Source organism: Equus caballus, chromosome 23, assembly GCF_041296265.1.
Source record: "Equus caballus isolate H_3958 breed thoroughbred chromosome 23, TB-T2T, whole genome shotgun sequence".
In the NCBI taxonomy this organism is placed as follows: Eukaryota; Metazoa; Chordata; class Mammalia; order Perissodactyla; family Equidae; genus Equus; species Equus caballus.
Window position 1 is genome coordinate 20,792,253 of NC_091706.1, and position 18,765 is coordinate 20,811,017.

Below are 18,765 nucleotides of genomic sequence, written 5' to 3' on the forward strand. Positions count from 1 at the left end.
AATGATTGAAGTTCAAATTCCACTGTTCATTGCTGGTAAATAGGGAAGAGACTGACGTTTCTGTATCAACATTGTATGCCACAACATTGCTGTTATTATTTCCAGGATTTCTTTTGTTGATTCTTTCAAACTTTCTACATAGATAATCATGTCATCTGTGACCAATAACAGTTTTATTACTCCCTTCCCAGCTGTATGCCTTTTATTGCCTTCTGTTGCCTTTTTGCATTGGCAAGGACTTCCAGTGTGACATTGAAAAAGGAGTGGTGAGAGGGGACATCCTTGCCTTGTACCTGATCCTAGGGAGAAAGCTGTGAGTTTCTCACCATTGAGTGTGATACGAGCTGCACGTTTTTTTGTAGCTATTTTTTGTCAAGTTGAGAAAGTTTCCTCTATTTCTAGTTTACTGAGAGTTTTTAACATGAATCGGTATTGGATTTTGTCAGATAAATTTTTCTGCATTTATTAATATGATCGTGTGATTTTTCTTTTTCAGTTTGTTGTGGTGGTTGATTATATTAATTGATTTCCTTTTTTTTTTTTGAGGAAGATTTGAATTAACATCCGCTGCCGATCCCCCTTTTTTTGTTCAGGAAGACTGGCCCTGAGCTAACATCCATGGTTTCTCTACTTTATATGTGGGATGCCTGTCACAGCATGGCTTGATAAGTGGTGTGTAGGTCCGCACCCGGGATCCGAACTGGCAAACCCTGGGCTGCCAAAGAGGAATGTGCAAAAAACCGCTGCACCACCAGGCCGGCCCCTATATTGATTGATTTTTAGTGGCAAACCTGCCTTGCATACCTGGGATGAATCCCACTTGGTTGTGGTCTGTAATTCTTTTTATACATTGTTGGATCATCCAATGGTTTAGACAAAGGATAGTAACTCCTAGAACTTGTAATCATTGATTAATAAACAGCAACTCTCAAATCGGTAATTTCCCATCATCTATTTTAGTGATAATAGCTATTTTCTTTAATAATTATTATAGAGCACAATAATTCTCTTTAATAATTATTATAGTGAAAGTTCAAATAATACAAAAGATGATTCAATGAAAAATAAATCACCCTCCTGTACCTGACCCCAGATGGACTCCTTAGGGGTTACCACTCTCAACAGATGTTTTTCGTGCATCCTTCCAGAATTTTCTGTTTTAGAAAACAATATTGACTGTCTTTTATTAGGGAATAATAGCAACCCCATTGAGGGGTATTTTGTATGGGCCAGAATGACCTGGGCTTGTATTTGTGCTGGATGAATGGAATTCACATCCCAGTTTTTTGGAATGTCCTCCCTGCTTCTTCCGTTGCATCATTCTGTTTTTCTCCTTTCCAGTGTGACCGGAATAAATGCTGTTCCCCCTTCTCTGCTTGCCTCTGTGTCTTTCAGACTCAGGATGTCTTCAGAGAGGACCTTTCCTCCCAAGGACCCTGTTTAAAATTGGACTCCCTCAGTGATGTGAGAAGAAGAGTCAGAGATGCTGAAAGACATCTGACCTGTGAGATTCCTTTCAAGGAACAGTGATTCACGTAGATCCCTGAGGACCCGACACAGTGGGGACAAGAGGAAAGGGGCCTGGCCTCAGGGAGGAGGTGAGCAGAAAGGGAAGTCCTGGAGATGTCTCAGTTGTGTGTGAGTGGGATGCAGTGAGGGTATCAGGTGCATGTCCGACCACTCGTCCCTCGCCTCACTTTTGCAGGAGGGCTTAGAAAGGTTCTCCAGTTGATCAATTGATCAACCGATGAGCATTTATGGAAACACACAATTTTAACCCTCCATCACACACTCTGTTGGAGTCTTCTCTCTAAAGTGACACTCCTGATCGTGTTGCTCCTTGTCACTTTTTCATAGCACTTATGGCTGTTTATTAACTCCTTTCTTCGGGTGCCTGCTTGCTTGTCTTCCCAGGTAGACGGGGGCAGGGATGCTGCTGCCTCCCAGGGTCTAGAACAGCCCCAGCGCCTGGGACACCACAGGTGCTCAACACAAACATTGGTTAGCTGAAAGAATCCATACGTGAACACACTTTACCAAATAGTCATGGCAGTGGTGACAGGGACTTCCACAGTCTGTTGAGTACTTGCTACAGTGCCAGCCCCCCTGCTAAGCTCCTTTCCTTTCATTTCATCCTAGAAGCAGCCCTATGAAGTGGGAATCCATGTCTCTGTGTTACAGGTGCGGAAAATGGGCCACAGAAATGTATCCTGTCCCAAGTCCCAGAGCCAGTGAGTGGGGGGCTGAGATTTGAACCCTGCTCTGACCAAGACTAAGAAGTTTAACAAAGTAAAGTGTAATCCCTAGAGATGTCAGGCTAAGCGGTACCTTCAGAAAGGGGGCCGGCCAAAGAGCAGGTTTCTGCCTTCCAGGTGAGGTCCAGCGATGGTAGGAGACCAGGCACCTTCTCTTCAGGAACTGAGATGGAGACACATGCACACACACACAGACAGACACAGAGCCTGTCAACAGAGTGCTGGGGAGTGGGTTCATCCCTGATGCAGGTTCGTGGGAGATATTTTGAGCAGTTGTGAATCATTTAGGTGCTGTGGTAGAAACACTTCCTGGCATTGAATCCCAACTGAAAATTGTGCATGAAGTTAAAGTCAAGCGGTTCAGCAGTTACTCACTTATTTTCCTGTTAATGAATGGGGGAGGGAAAACCACCCTTCAGCCGTCAGCCATGTGTCTCACCTTTTTGTTTTTCTTTCCTCTCACTCTGGATGGCCCCTGCGTGTTGTGAGTCTTTTTATTTTTGTTATGTCATATGTTGCAAAATACACGAGAGCCATTTTCCCGTTCTGGGTGCGCAGAGAGCGCTCAGTCTTATGCATTTTCCTACCAGGAGAGCTCCAGCAGAGAGAAGAGGCCTAATGAGCGCCCCGTCCTGGCAAACTCCATCCTCTCTGGGCGCTCCGAGCCTCACTGCTTTCCCGCCTCCTCGGCTTTATGCTGTTTGGGGACCAACTGAGGCGGATTATGGTGAATTTATACAGCACGTTGTATTTTGTAAAAGGCCTCACATTCAGTTTATGGTCGTTTCCTAAGTCACTCACTAAGCAGGGAAGGAGGAGAACTGGGAAGATGCAGGCCCCACAGCCAGGCTCAGGCTGGTGAGGTAACCGGGCCAGGGCAGAACTTTCAAGAGGGCCCAGGTGCATCTTGTGAATGAGGGTCAGGCCTGTTCCGAGTCTCTGAGCGGCATCCTCTCACATCTGTTTAACAGCTTTATTGGGATATAATGCACATCTCACACAAGTCACCCATTTAAAGTGTGTGATTCAGTGGTTTTCAGTAAATTCACAGAGTTGTGCAACCGCCACCACAGTCAATTGTAGAATGCTTCATCCCCTCCAAAGGAGACATCAGACCCCTTGGTTGTCACTCCCCCAACCCCTGCATTTCTCCCGGCCCTAGGCAGCCACTAATCTGCTTTCTGTCTCCATAGATTTGCCTGTTCTGGACAGATCATATGATGGAATCATACAACGTGAGGTCTTTGCGACTGGAGTCTTTCAGTTAGCATAAGTTTTCCCAGGTTCCTCTACATTGTTGTTTCAGGATTTCATTTCTTTTTATTACCAAATAATTTTCCATTGTATGGATGTACCACAATGTGTCGGTCCGTTCATTGGTTGATGGACATTTGAGTTGTTTCCACTTTTTGGCTCTTATGAATGCTGCTGCTGTGAACGCGTGTGTGCACATTTTTGTGTGGATGTATGTTTTCATTTACCCAGGAGTGGCTAGAACTGCTGGTTTATGTGGTAACTGTATGTTTAAATTTTGAAGAACTGGCCGACTGTTTTCCACGGTGGCTGCACTATTTTACATTCCCACCGACAGTGTGTGAGGGCTGTGATTTCTCCATGTCCTCACCTGGAACACTTGCTATTATCTCACTTATTGATTGTAGCCATCCTAGTGGGGTGACGTGGTGAAGCGAATTTGCACTGTGGCTTGGGTTTGCATTTCCCTGATGGCTTCAACCTGCATCTTGACAGGAAACTTTTCCTTAGGTGGCTGGATGTTCTGTTGGGGTTAACATTTGAACAGGTGAGGAGAGTGGGGCTGTCTCTGGAGCCCGACTCTCCTCAGGCAGCCTCATGGCCATGGGCGTCCGCCACCCTGAGCCTTTTCCATCTGTAGGGCTGGAGGTGGTGGACCGTGACCGAACCACTGCCCAGGCCCTCACTCTCTTAGCCACTGTCAGAGTTGGCCTTCAGCTGTACTGGCCATTTTTAATTATCACATGATCCACTAGAAAAATGAAGATTCAAAGCAATTTGCTTTGAAAAGTCAGTTACAGAGTTGTCCTGTCATGCCTACAACATTAGTTATGAAAGTTTCTAAGGTCACAAGCGTTTTTGTGAAGACACTGTACATCAAGCCCACAACACAGAAGAATGTGTGTGTTTTCCAGCTTTCCTGTGTCCTCAAGAATGAAGAGATAAGCATAGCCAAACCCTTGGAAAGGTAGTTTTAATTAAATTCTTTATTTAGAGATAGTTGTAAATTCACAGGTAGCTGTAAAAAGTAATACTGAGAGATCCCATCCTTGGATCTGTTTCACTGTGAGAGAAAGTGAAGATTTACTGAGGAATTGGAAAATAACTCTGGAAGTGAGCCAAGAATTCAAACTCTGCTGCCGTCAGCTCCTGCTTTTCCCAGGATGAGGGCCATAGGACCCCACGATCATATGAGCTGCTCCCAAGGATGGTTCTTTCTTCAGAGGGGCTCTTCAGCTTTGCAATTTATTTTGGCTTAAAGTAGACAAACCTAATATCACACCCCTCTCTTTCTTAAGCTCATCCCCGCTCTTCAGGGTCAGATGCTAATATTGAATACTTTCTACCATGGCTGCTGCTACCCCTAATCCACTGAAATTTTAAAAGAAATTATGCCTGCCAAAGATCTCATTTTAACTTAGACCTACCACTCTAGGAAAAAAAATCCTCTAAATGAGGCAAAGAATGTAAATGAGCTAAAGATGATAAAGTTGGTCAGCGTAGCACCTGGCACATCAGCTGAGTCCAGTGCTCTCACTGCTCCCACACGTTTATAGAATTATCACTCTGTGTGAGGCCCTGCTTGAGGTGCTAGGGTCACAGTCAGAGAACAAAACACACAGAAAGCCCTGCCCTCATGGAGCTTACATTCTCCTATGGGAGACCAAAACATTTAAAACAGCAGCAACAACAGTAATATCTGGAGTCTGCCAGTTGTTGGTAAACGCTTTAGGTGAAATGTAGAGGGGAGGGGCAAAGTGGGAGGGAAGGGGAGTGGGGATGGATTCCAGTTTCTCTTGAAATTTTTACTAGCGTGCACTTGCAGTACTTTACATCCCCAGGACTTATTCATCTTGTAACTGGAAGTTTGTACCTTGTGATGGCCTTCATCCATTTCACTTACCACACAGCCTCTGCCTCTGGCAACCATCCATTGGTTCTCTGTCTCTATGCATTCTTTTATTTTTAGATTCCACACATCAATGAGATCATATGAGGTTTGTCCTTCTCTGACTTATTTCACTTAGCATATTGCCCTCAAGGTCTATCCAGGTTGTTGCAAATGGCAGGATTTCCTTCTTTTTGGTGGTTGAATAATATTCTTCTTCTTCCATCCATGGAAATTTAGGTTGTTTCTATGTCTTGGCTATTGTGAATTATGCTGCAGTGAACATGGGATGCAGATATCTTCTCAATGTACTGACTTTTTTCCTTCGGTAAATACCCAGAAGTGGAATTCCTGGATCATATGGTCGTTTTCTCTTTAATTTTTTGAAGAACCACCATACTGTTTTCCATACTGATTGCCCCAACTTACACTCCCACCAGCAATGCACAAGGGTCCCCTTTTCTCCACATCCAGTGGATTCCAGTTTTAAACGAGGTCAGGGAAGCCCTCCTTGGGAAGGTGGCCTCAGAGCAGGGGTTGGCGAACTTTTTCTGCAAAGGACCAGAGAGTACACACTTTATCCTTTGCTGGCCAACTACTCCACAACGTCCTAGTGCAAACGCAGCCCTAGACATTACATACGGGAATGAGCATGGCTGTGTCTCATGAAACTTCATTTACAGAAATGGGCAGTAGACCAAGTTTGGCCCAGCCTGCAGCTTGTCAATCCCTTGCATTAGAATAAAATGTGAAGGAGGTGAGAAATCAGGCCCTGCAGATATCTGTGGCGAGAGCATTCCAAGCAGAAGGATCAGCCAGTGCAAGGCCCTGGGTGGTGTGAGAGAGAACAGTAAGAGTTGAGTGAACAAGCGGAAGGGCAACAGGAGATGAAGTGAGAGAGATGGTCGGGCCAGTCCTACAGGGGTTTGCAGGCCGGTGTAAACTCAGTACATGTTTATTAAGAAGATTCAAAAGAATAATCAGTGAACTGCTTTTCTAACAGTGAAATTATGACATGCATATAGAAAAGAATGGAAAATTATAAGTGACATGACACACTTTTATAAAGCGAACACTCTTGGGTGATGGTGCCCAGATCCAGAAACACGCCATGACTGGCACCCCGGAAGCCCTAATCATGCCTCCTCTCGGGTGCGGCTGCTGGAGGGTGACCACCATCCTGGCTTTCAACACCGTAGGTTAGAGGTGCCCGTTGGTGAACTTCATAGAATTTCTCATAAAGGCATCATGCGGTCGGCACCCGGTTGTCTTCTTGCGTCTGGCTCCCTGAGCACACTGTCGTGTTTTTGAGATGCATCCTTGTTGCTGCTTGTAGTTGTAATTCTTTAATTCTCACTGATGTATGGGAGTCAATTCTATGAATATGACATTATTTAGTTATTTTTTCTAGTGTTGATGGACATTTAGGTTGTTGCCAGTTTGGGCCATTACAAACTGGTTTAACTTTAACTTTTTTTAATAAATAGTAAACTCTTAAGTACACAGAGCCAGCTAAATATTTAGGGGCTTTTGGAGTTTTTGGAAAGCTTTTCTGTGAGAACAGGACAGGCCGGGACCATTCGCAGACCCGTCCAGGGATGAGGTGGTCGTCCTGCTGCTGCAGCTGAAAAGGTCAGAGCCGTCCGCGCTGCAGCTGCCCGGGCCTGGCAGGCAGTGGACGTTCATCATGAGTTGGTGTGGTTGCTCAAGTTGTCCTCGGCACACTCCACCTTCCCCTTTGCCGTTCCTCCAGTAGGTGTTTGTCTGTTCCACAATGAGACTTCTATGTGATGGGGTTTCCAGGGCTCTCACGAGCTCTTCCACAGCCATGATCTGTGTGATCACGAAGAACCTGCCTTCTCCAGACCCGTAAGCCCACGGTGCAGGAAATTTTCTTCCCACGTCCTGGGAAGGAACTTAAAAGTTTAGGCAACTCAAGGGGAATGTGCCTAGAGAAGAGGAGACTGTTTGCAAATATTCTTCATGAAGTGCTCAAGCAGCACCATGACAGATCACTTTTTGATGATTTTGAAGCTGACCTTTTTGAGAATGTGGTTCTTGTGATGAGAATGCAGACCAGGTGCAGCTGTAGAGTCATGAGGTGGAAACCTGATCACTTTATTAGGATGACCTTGGTGGCTCTCCCATTTCTCCCAGCCCCACCTGTCCTCTTGCCCCTCTGCTCAGCCTGCACAACTCCCCTCCCATCTGTAAGTCATCCTCTTAGTAAACCCTGTGGCCCCAGCTGCCCATCAGATGGCCTTGGCACCTGGCTAATCATGGAACACTCCCGAGTCACCAGCGGGTTTCCATGGCCTCCGTATCCTTGAGCACTCTCTGATCCGACTGGAGGGCGAAATTCCCCCTTGTGGACTCATTCTAAATTGAGGAGCCCAAAGAAGACAAACAAGCTGGTAATCTGAGGAAATAATTAGGCTGGAAAAGGCAAGAGAGACCTTGCAAGTTAGCAGTTCTGAACATTCTCACGTGTTTATATATGTATGACACATTTTACACTAGTTCCCAGTAGCATGGGTATTTCTAGACTATTCCACTGTACTATGAGGATCATTGTAAAATATCTGTTTCATGGTGCATTATTATAGGAGGGGTGCTCTCCTCTGACATGAAAGAAATTCTCATGAGAGGAATAGACACCTGGCACAAAGTAGATGCGTGGAAATTGTTTACTGAAAGAATGAATAAGGAAAGTATGTCTTTTAACTTCATGCAGCAACTCTGACATCCCCTATATTGGTGTCTTCTCAACCCAACATTGCTTGCTGTTTGACTCTAGCTGACCCAGTCTGACCACCCAATATCTTCTAGAAGACTTCCTGTCATTCATTCATTCATCTGATATTCGCTGTGCCAGGTACCCAAAGGGGATCTTGGGAAACAGCGGTGGACCAGACGAGATAACCTCGTGAGGCTTCTGTTCTGTGGGGAGAGGCTGACAGGAAGCAAATACTCATGCAAATCAAAGTCGTGACAGGTGCTAATGAGGTCTGTGTAGAAGATAAAGCTGGGTAAGTAGGTTAGGGTGCAGCAGAGCAGGGAAGAGGGGTGTTCTCCATAGGTGGTCTGGGAAGGTCTCTCTCCTGAGGTGATATCTGAGCAGAGGCTGAAGGAAGTGAGGGAGAGAGCTGAGTGGATATCTGGGAGAAGAGTGTTCTGGAAAGGAGAAGAGGCTCAGAGGTCTTAGAGCAGAAGGGAGCATGGTGTGTTTGAGGAACATGAGGGAGTGGAGTGAGTGAAGGGATAGAGCTGGGAGAGAAGCCCAGAGAGGGAGTGGGGGCCCAACATGAGGGTGTTACAGGTCACTGGGAGAACTTGGGGGCCACTGGAAGGCTCTGGTAGAGGCTGGCCTGCTCAGACTGTGTGTTTTAGGAGGATCCCTCAGTTGCTGTGTTAGGAGTAAGCCCAGGGCGACAGGAGCAATGACAGGGAGACCCCTTAGGAGGCTAGTGCACTACTCCAGAGGAGATGTGTCCTGTGTGGTGAGAAGGTTCAGTACGCCCAAGGCTGCCAGAATGTGCAGTGGTCCAGAACAGATGGCTCTACTTTTGTGTGAATTTCAAGCTCAGGAGATAAACATGGTCTTGGCCTTGGAGGGGGAGCTGGCAAGGGCTTCCCTAGTCCCCAGCCCCCACCTTCTTCTTCTATGAGGGCTGTCACCACAGAACGCAAACCCCAGCAGAGCACTGTACATCTGGGTGTCAGGAACACTCATTGCACACCTGAAATTACAGTAGGACCCCAAGTGTTTCCTCATAATTCACCTTCCACACCCACTGTCACCAGCTGCAGGGCAGCCCTCTCATCTGAGGAGCAGGAGAGTCTCACCCAGCATTGATCACCCAGGGCCCCTACTGGGGCTTCCCCCTGTGCCTTCCCCCTGGCCTTCTTGTGGGAATGAGTTAGGCCTTTCTTCCTTTTTTTAATCAAGATATAATTGATATATAACCTTGGGTAAGATTTAGATGTAAAATGTTGATTTGATCTATTTATATACTGCAATATGATTACCACTATAGTGTTAGATCATACCTCTATTGTGTCACATAATTATTTCTTTTTTGTGGTAAGAACATTTAAGATCTACTTTCTTAGCAATTTTAAGTACATAATACAATATTGTTGACCACAATCACTCTGCTGTGCATTCAATCTTCAGAACTTATTTATCTTTTAGTGGTGAGTCTTTACCCCTTAGGAATATCTCACTAATGCCCCACCCCCACCCCAGCCCCTGGTAACCACCTTTCTACTCTTTGTTTTTATGAGTTCAGAATTTTTAGAGTCCACATACAGGTGAAGTCATAAACTATTTGTCTTTCTCTGTCTGGCTTATTTCACTTAGCATAATGCCCTCAAGGTCCATCCATGTTGTCACAAATGACAGGATTTCCTTCTTTCTAATAGCTGAAAATTACTCCATTGTATAAATAGACCATATCTTCTTTATCCATTCATCTGTTGATGGACACTTAGGTTGTTTCCATATACTGACTGTTGTGAACATGGGAGCGCATATATCTCTTCCATATCTTGGGAAATATACCCAGAGGTGGGATTGCTGGATCATATGATAGTTCCACTTTTAATTTTTGAGGAACCTCCATAACATTTTCTGTAGTGGCCGCAGCAGTTAACATTTCCACCGACAGTGCACAAGGATCCCCTTTTCTGCACATCCTCGCAACACTTATTTTTTCATCTTCTTGATGATAGCCATTCTTACGGGTGTGAGGTGGAGGTGGGCCTTTTCTCACCATGATTTCACCTAAGTCAACCAGGGTGCACTTTCCTCAGACTCCTCAGGGACTGGACTCCCCTGGTTCACTTAGCTAGTGGAGGTGTGGCTCATGAATGTCGGTCATTCCAGCTCTTAGGTCTGGTTTAAAATGCTTTATCTTCATCATTTGGATTCTGGATTGGTTATCTGCTGGTGTGTAACAAATGACCACAGTGAGTGCCTTAAAACAATGTGGGCTCAGCTGGGTTCTGTGCTCAGGGAATCACAAAGCTAAAATCAAGGCATCGGCTGGGCTGGGCTGTTATCTAGAGGCTCAGGGCAAGAGTCTGTGTCCAAGGTCATTCAGGTTGGTGGTAAAATCCAGTTATTTGCAATTGTAGAACCGAAGTCCCCCTTTTCTTGGCTGTTGACCAGGAGCTACTCTCAGCTTCCAGAGGTCACCCACATTCTTTGTCATGTGGCCTCTCCATCTTCAAGCCAGCAATGGTGCATCGAATTCTTCTCATGCTTTAACTCTCTGTGACTTCTCTTCTGCCACCAGCTGGAGAAAGGTCTTGGCTTCTAGGGCTCACGTGATTATGTTTGGCCAAACTGTATAATCCAAGATCACTTCCCTGTGTGAAGGTCAGCTGTGCCATGTAGCACAGCAGAAGCATGAGACTGTTCTCTCATCACGGTGATAGGTTCCAAGGATTAGGGCAGGACATTATTGGGGGCCACCTTAGAAATTCTGCCTACCAAGAGAGTCTTTGCTTCGAATATCAGTAGTATTTGCAGACCTGCCTTTGCCCTCATGGCTGGTGTGCCTTGGCAATTACTACAGTGCTTTTTTTATTTAAAAGATTTCCCTCTTTTTTTAGAGAGGCAGTTGGCATTTTGAAGCCACTTGGTGCCCAAAACACAGCATAGTGATCAGAAATCAATGCTTAGTGTTTCCGACTCTGAATAGCAGAAAACCAAGGAAATTATGGCCTATTATATCACTATATGACCATTGAAGCTTCTGTTTAAAGGTAAAATTATGAGAGCTGAGATGGTCAAGGTACATTTTGTGTTTGAAGTCTCCTGAATCATAAAATTGGAAGGAATCTCTAATGTCCCTGAACATCTGCTTTTACCCATCACAGCCAACTTCCACGTAACATACTGGATGAGTCTTTCCACCTCTGCTTGTACCTCTTGTGACTGGAGCTCATTACCTTACAATGTGCTCTATTCCATTCTTGGACAAGTCTATCTATTAAAAAATTCTTCCTTTTATTGGCCCATATTGGCACCTTTCTGACTTTAACACAGAGTAGCCATTCATGGCCTATAGCCACACCAAATCCCTCTTTTTTCTTATAAAATATGGTTATTCAGATGTTTGGAGGCAAATATCAAGACTCAGAGTATCTCTTCTCCAATTAGACTTGAGTTTTGCCAGACTACCTGGAATGTTAACTTCACTTTTGGTGGTGGGTGCCCCTTCAGAATATAGGCTCCATCACTTGCAGGAACCTTCTCTGTTGTACTCCCCACCGTATCCCCAGCTCCGAGCGCAAGGCATCATTCAGAGTAGGTACCATTAGTACTTATGATGGGATGCAGTCGCCTTCAGAACTTAGGTATTTGTGTGTTCCCCCTATTGACATTGCCCAGCCTTGTGAGTCATTCCAATTCTTTACCTAGAAACAGTTAATGTTTCCTGTCTTAAATCCTTTCCAGAACAAGGCCCATAAATAGATAAATAAAAGAAGTTAATGATTCAGGCAATTGAGAGAAGTTACTTCCATAAGTAACAAATTTTGGTTCTTGATTTAAATTGTGCCTCATTTAGAGTTGCACTGAAAGGAGGAGGTAAATTCATTACAGAGCAAAAAGGGTCATACTAAACTTAGAATTGATTTTCCTTTCCTCTCTACTCAACTGCATGGAGTCACTTAACCTGGTGCGTCTCTCAATGAGGGCACTTGGCTGCAGAAGTTGTGATTGCCTTGCTGTTTCCTTCACAGCAGGCACCTTGTTACCCAAAGGTAGCAAATATGGGTTTTCATGATGGGTGTTGGCTGATGGTGGTGTTACAATTTCAAACATTACTGCTTAGTTTAAAATGCTTAATTTTGTATAATGTAATTATTGACACATTTGTGTCATTTTTCTACAGAAGAAGTGTAGGTAATTATATCTGTAAGAAATTTCATGTTATAGCCATTAGCTTGATAGCTCAGCTGTATAACCTGAATGCATTATAACGCTCCCATGAAAGAACATTGCACACTTATAAGAATTTCAGGATGTAGTTCTTTTCTCTGAAAAATTAATGTGGGAGTGATGTCAGCATCATGGGAGAGTGAGTTATTCCCTTTGTCTCTCCCTTCTAAGTTACAACCAACTGGACATCCATTGACCAACAGAGGATTCCCTACAGAACACAACAGGATGACTAAGAGATCTATGCATCTATACATCTGAAGGTGGGTAGATTGGATCCCTGGTAAGAAGTGGAAACAAGAGAGCAGCCCCCTACCCCTTTCCTTTCAGCAGTGATTTGGGGCGTGGATCCTCACACTGACATATGTGTCTGTGAGCAGACTCTGGGAGAGCAGAAACCATGGTGCAGGTTGGTCCTTACCTGTTCCCTAGTGGACCCAGCCCATACGACTGCAAGCAGAACCACCAGGACCAAATACATTAGGCACAGCTTGGTCCCTGCCCATCTCCCAGAAGATCTAATGTGGGTGCCCCCTCCCACTCCCTTAGCAGTGGCCAGGTCTTTCCAACTGTGGGGACAACATTCAAAACTCGGATTTTCCTGGGGTTGTGCACCCAGAACTGATTTTTAAAACCTTGCCGGCTAGCACCAGAGAACAGAGGCTGCGTGAGTGAATGGGAATAATGACCTCGCCTTGTTTATTCTCTGTTCAACCCCAGTGGTAGCAGGTGAACCTGTGACCAGAGGCTTCAGGAACCACAGCAGAAGTGGTAACCCAGCTCCCAATGGCAGCAGCCCTGACACTAGCTCCCACTGCAGCAGGGGCTGCTCACAAATCCCTAGATCCCTGGGCCCCCAGCAGCAGCAGCAACACCCACGAACCCAGAACCCCAGCAGCAGAGCAACCAGCACCCCCAGACAACCTTGGAGCAGCAGCATAGGTGATACAAGGATCAGAAGCATCTGAGAATGTGGAGAGCCCATGGAAAGACAGTAGAGGACATGAGACTCAGGCAACCCCAGAAGCAGCAGAAATGCTTGCAGCCTGGTGACCCCAGTGGCAACACCTGAGACTGCAGTAACATCATAAGCAGCAATGCACTGGCAACCTCAGGGGGACAAGCGGGACAAGGAGGGCACTGATGATGCCTCTGGCAGAGGCAGTGGAGAGTGAAAAATGCAGGCTCTCAAATACAACCAGAAGCAGCTCAGAACCAAAGTAGCCAAAGCTGTACTCAAATAAGAAAGTTTAGTACTACCACAATGTGCTGATAGAGGATCAATTCATCAAACAACATGAAGAACTATAGTAACATGGCAGAAGAGAAAGAAAATGACAGCTCCTCAGAAGCCAAACTTTAAGTCAGAAAAGATTACAATCAAACTGGCAGAGAATTCAAAATAGCTGTCATGAAGATACTCAATGACCTACAAAAAACTTGGAAAGACAGTTCGGTCAGCTCAGGAGTGAAATTAATGGACACAAGGAATACTTCACCGAAGAGATTGAAACTCCAAAAAAAAACCAAACAGAAATTCTGGAGATGAACACAATTAATGAGATGAAAAATAATGTAGAAAACATTAAAAATAGAGCAGCCCATATGGGAGAGAGAATTAGTGAGTTCAAAGATAGAAATCTAGAAATGGGGGCCAGCCTCATGGCTGAGTGTTTAAGTTTATGTGCTCCACTTCATCAGCCCCAGGGTTTGCCAGTTCAGATCCTGGGTGCAGAGCTAGACACTGCACATCAAGCCGTGCTGTGATGGCATCCCACATAGAAGAACTAGAAGGACTTACAACTACGATATACAACTATGTACTGGGGCTTTGGGGAGAAAAAATAAAGAGGAAGATTGGCAGCAGATGTCAGCTCAGGACCAATCTTCCTCTCCAAAAAGCGTACCTTGAAAAAAAAAGAAATCTAGAGATGACTGACGTGGGGGAGGTGAGAGAACTAAGATTTTTTTAAAATGTAGAAATTCTACAAGAAATATCCAACTCAATGAGGATAAGTAACATAAGGATAATGTATATACCAGAAAGAGAAGAGAGGAACAAAAGATCAGAGAGCTTATTCAAAGAAATAATAGCTGAGAACTTCACAAACCTGGGGAAGGAATGGATATACAAATACATGAAACTAATACAACTCCTAATTATCTCAATGCAAAAAGCCCTTCTCCAAGGCATGTAATATTAAAACTGTCATAAGTCAATGACAAAGAAAGAATAATAAAGGCAGCAAGAGAGAAGAAAATAACCTACAAAGGAACTCCCATCAGGCTTTCAGTGGCTTTCTCAGCAGAAACCCTATAGGCTAAGAGGAATAGAATGATACTCAAAATACTGAAAGACAGAAACAATCAGCCAAGAATACTCTATCCAGTGAGATTATCCTTCAGCTATGAAAGAGAAATAAAAGCTTTCCCAGACAAACAAAACTAAGTGAATTCATTGTCACCAGACCTGCCTTACAAGAAATATTGAAAGGAACCCTCCTACCTGAAACAAAAAGGCAAAAGTTTACAAAGCTTTGAGTGAGGAGATAAATAGACAGACAGACAATAGGTTAGTAAATACATAATTATACCATAAAGGATAAAGGTGAAGGAAGAATCAAAAATAATTCTAACCACTTCAGTTTGGTGACAAACCCACAACACAAAAAAGAATAATTTGTGACAACAAAAACATAGAAAGGTAAGAGGAAAAGACAGACCCTGCCTAGTCTAATGGAGTAAGAGGCTATCAGAAAATGGAGTATCTCATCTAGGAGATCTTTTATACAAGCCTCATGGTAACCACAAAACAAAAAATTGGAGGAAGCTCACAAACCATAAATACTGAAAAAACCATCACAAAACCCCACCAAACTGAAATGACAGTCAGAAATACAAGAAAGAAGAAAAGATGCAAATATATAACAACCAGAAAACATCAGAGAAAATGGCAGTATTAAGCCCTCATATATCAACAATCACTCTACATGTAAATGGATTGAATTCACAATCAAAAGACACAGAACAGCTGGATGGATTAAAAAACAAGACTCAACAAGATTCTGCTTCCATGAAACACATCTCAGCTTTAAAGACAGACATAGGCTCAGAGAGAAGGAATAGAAGATGATACTCCAAACAAATAACAAGCAAAAGAAAAGTGTGAGTGTAGCCGTACTTATATCAGACAAACAGACTTCAAAACAAAAAAGAGGGCAAGAGACAAAGATGAGCATTATATAATGATAATAAGGACATTCCTGCAAGAAGACATGATACTTATTAATATATATTCACATAGCACAGGAGCAGCAAATTATATAAAGCTGCCATTAACAGACTTAAAGGGAGAAGTTGACAGCAACACAATAGTAGGAAGGGACTTTAATCCCCCACTTACATCAATGGATAGGTCATCCCGACAGAAATTGAAGCTGGAAACAATGGCCTTAAGTTAAAGACTAGACAGGATGGATTTAGTAGATACATATAGAACGTTCCATCCCAAAATAGCATGATACACATTCTTCTCAAGCGCACATGGAACATTCTTCACGATCATATGTTTGGAAAAAAAGGCAAGCCTCAATAAACTTAATAAGATTGAAATCATGTCAAGCGTCTTTTCCAAGCACAATGGTATGAAACTGGAAATCAACCACAAGAAAAAAGTGGGAATAGTCACAAATATGTGGAGAGCAAACAACATTCTACTGAACAACTATTGAGTCAATGAAGAAATCAAAAGAGGAATCAAAAAATACCTGGAGACAAATGAAAATGAGAATACGACATATCAAACGTTATGGGATGCAGCAAAAGCGCTACCAGGAGGGAAATTTATAGCAGTACAGGCCTACCTCAACAAATAAAATAAATCTCAAATAAACAGTCTTACACTATGCAAAAAAGAAGAAGAGACGGAAGAACAAACTAAGCCCAAAGTAAGAAGAATAAAGGAAGTAATAAATATCAGAGCAGAATTTTTTTTAAAAGACGCTAAAAAACAATAGAAAGGATCCATGAAACTAAGAGCTGGTTCTTTGAAAACATAAACCAAACTGACAAACTCTTAGGCAGACTCAATAAGAAAAACAGTGAGAAGACTCAAGTAAATAAAATCAGAAATGAAAGACGAGAAATTACAAGGGACCAAAAACATACAAAAGACTGTAAGAGAATACTATGAAAAGCTATATGCCAACAAATTGGCTAACCTAGAAAAAGTGTATAAATTCTTAGACTCACACCACCTCCCAAAACTGAATCAAGAAGAAATAGAGAATCTGAATAGACCAATCACAAGTAAAGAGATTGAAACAGTAATCTAAAACCTCCTCAGGCCAGCCCCGTGGCATAGTAGTTAAGTTTGCATGCTGCACTTTGGCAGTCTGTGGTTTGAGGGTTTGGATCATGGGCACAGACCTATGCACTGCTCATCAAGCCATGCTGTGGTGGCATCCCACATACAAAATAGAGGAAGACTGGCAACAAATGTTAGCTCAGGAACATCACCCAAAAAAAAGAAAACCTCCACACGACAAAAGTCCAGGACAAGACAGATTGGCAAATTCTACCAAACATTCAGAGAAGATTTAATACCTATCCTTCTCAAACTATTCTGAGAAATTGAAGAGGATGTGATGCTTCCTAACTCATTTTACAAGGCCAATATTTCCCTGATACCAAAACAAGACAAGGACAACACAAAAAAGGAAAATTTAAGGTCAATACCACTGATGAACATGGATAGACAAATACTCAACAAAATATTAGCAAATCGAATACAACAATACATTGAAAGGACCATACACCATGATCAACTGGGATTTATTCCAGGGATGGTTCAACAACTGTAAATTAATCAATGTGATACACTACATTAACAAAATGGTGAATAAAAATCACATGATCATCTCAATAGATACTGAAAAAGCATTTGACAAGATCCAACATCCATTCATTATAAAAACTCTCAATAAAATGGATACAGAAAAAGAGTACCTCAACATAATAAAGGTCACATATGACAAACCCACAGCCAACATCATATTCAATGGTGGAAAACCTGAAAGCTCTTCCTCTTAGAACTTGAACAAGACAAGGAAGCCCACTCTCACCACTCTTATTCAAAATAGTACTAGAAGTTTTAGCCAGAGCAATTAGGCAAGAAAAAGAAATAAAAGGATCCACATTTTAAAGGAGGAAGTAAAACTGTCTCTATTTGCAGATGACATGATTCTTTATCTATAAAACCCTAAAGAGTCCACCAAAAAACTATTAGAAATATTCAATTCAGTAAAGTTGCAGCATAAAAAATCAACATAAAAATCGGTTGCATTTGTATACGTTAATAATGAACTAGCAGAAAGAGAAGTCAAGAAAACAATCTTATTTACAACAGCAACAAAACGAATAAAATACCCAGGAATAAATTTAACCAAGTAGGTGAAAGAGCTATACACTAAAAACTATAAGACATTATTGAAAGAAATTGAAAAAAAATGTAAAGAATTAGAAAGAATTATTCCATGCTCATGGATTGGAAGAATAAACATAGTTAAAATGCCCATATTACCTAAAGCAATCTATAGATTCAATGTAATCCCACTCAGAAACCAACAACATTCTTCACAGAAATAGAACAAAGAATCCTAAAATTTATATAGAACAACAAAAGACCCTGAATAGCCAAAACAATCCTGAGAAAGAAGAATAAGGCTGGAGGTATCTTACTCCCTGAATTCAAAATATACTACAAAGCTATAGTAATCAAAACACCATGGTACTGGCACAAAAACATACACACAGATCAATGGAACAGAATTAAAATCCCAGAAGTAAAACGACATCTCTTTGGACAGCTTATCTTTGACAAATATCCTGCAAACAAAGGAGCCAAGAACATACAATGAAGAAAGGAAAGTCTCTTCAATAAATGGTGTTGGGAAAACAACTACATGCAAAAGAATGAAAGTAGGCCATTGTCTTACACCATACACACAAATTAACTCAAAATGGTTTAAAGACCTGAATATAAGACCTGAAACCATAAAACTCTTAGAAGAAAATATAGGCAGTACACTCATTGACATCAGTCTTAACAGTATCTTTTCAAACACCATGTCTACTCAGGCAAGGGAAACAAAACAAAAAATAAACAAATGGGACTCCATCAGACTAAAAAGCTTCTGTAAGGCAAAAGAAACAATCAACAAAATGAAAAGACAACCCACCAACTGGGAGAAAATATTTGCAAATCTTATATCCAACAAGGGGTTAATTTAAAAAATATACAAGGAACTCATACAACTCAACAACAAAAAAAATGAGCAACCCTATCAAAAAATGGGCAGAGGATATGAACAGACATTTCTCCAAAGAAAATTTACAGATGGCCAACAGGCATGTGA

General features: G+C 42.6%; 1 long non-coding RNA gene across 1 annotated transcript in view; it reads left to right on the top strand.

Moving 5' to 3' along the window:
* LOC138920327 (uncharacterized) overlaps nucleotides 1-16,263 on the top strand; it is a 30,627-nt gene extending 14,364 nt beyond the window's left edge. The window contains exons 2-4 of the long non-coding RNA XR_011431319.1: nucleotides 1,396-1,598; nucleotides 12,521-12,612; nucleotides 13,070-16,263. This is a non-coding gene — a long non-coding RNA (uncharacterized lncRNA). The remainder of the gene's footprint in view (nucleotides 1-1,395; nucleotides 1,599-12,520; nucleotides 12,613-13,069) is intronic.
* Nucleotides 16,264-18,765: the final 2,502 nt, after the last annotated feature.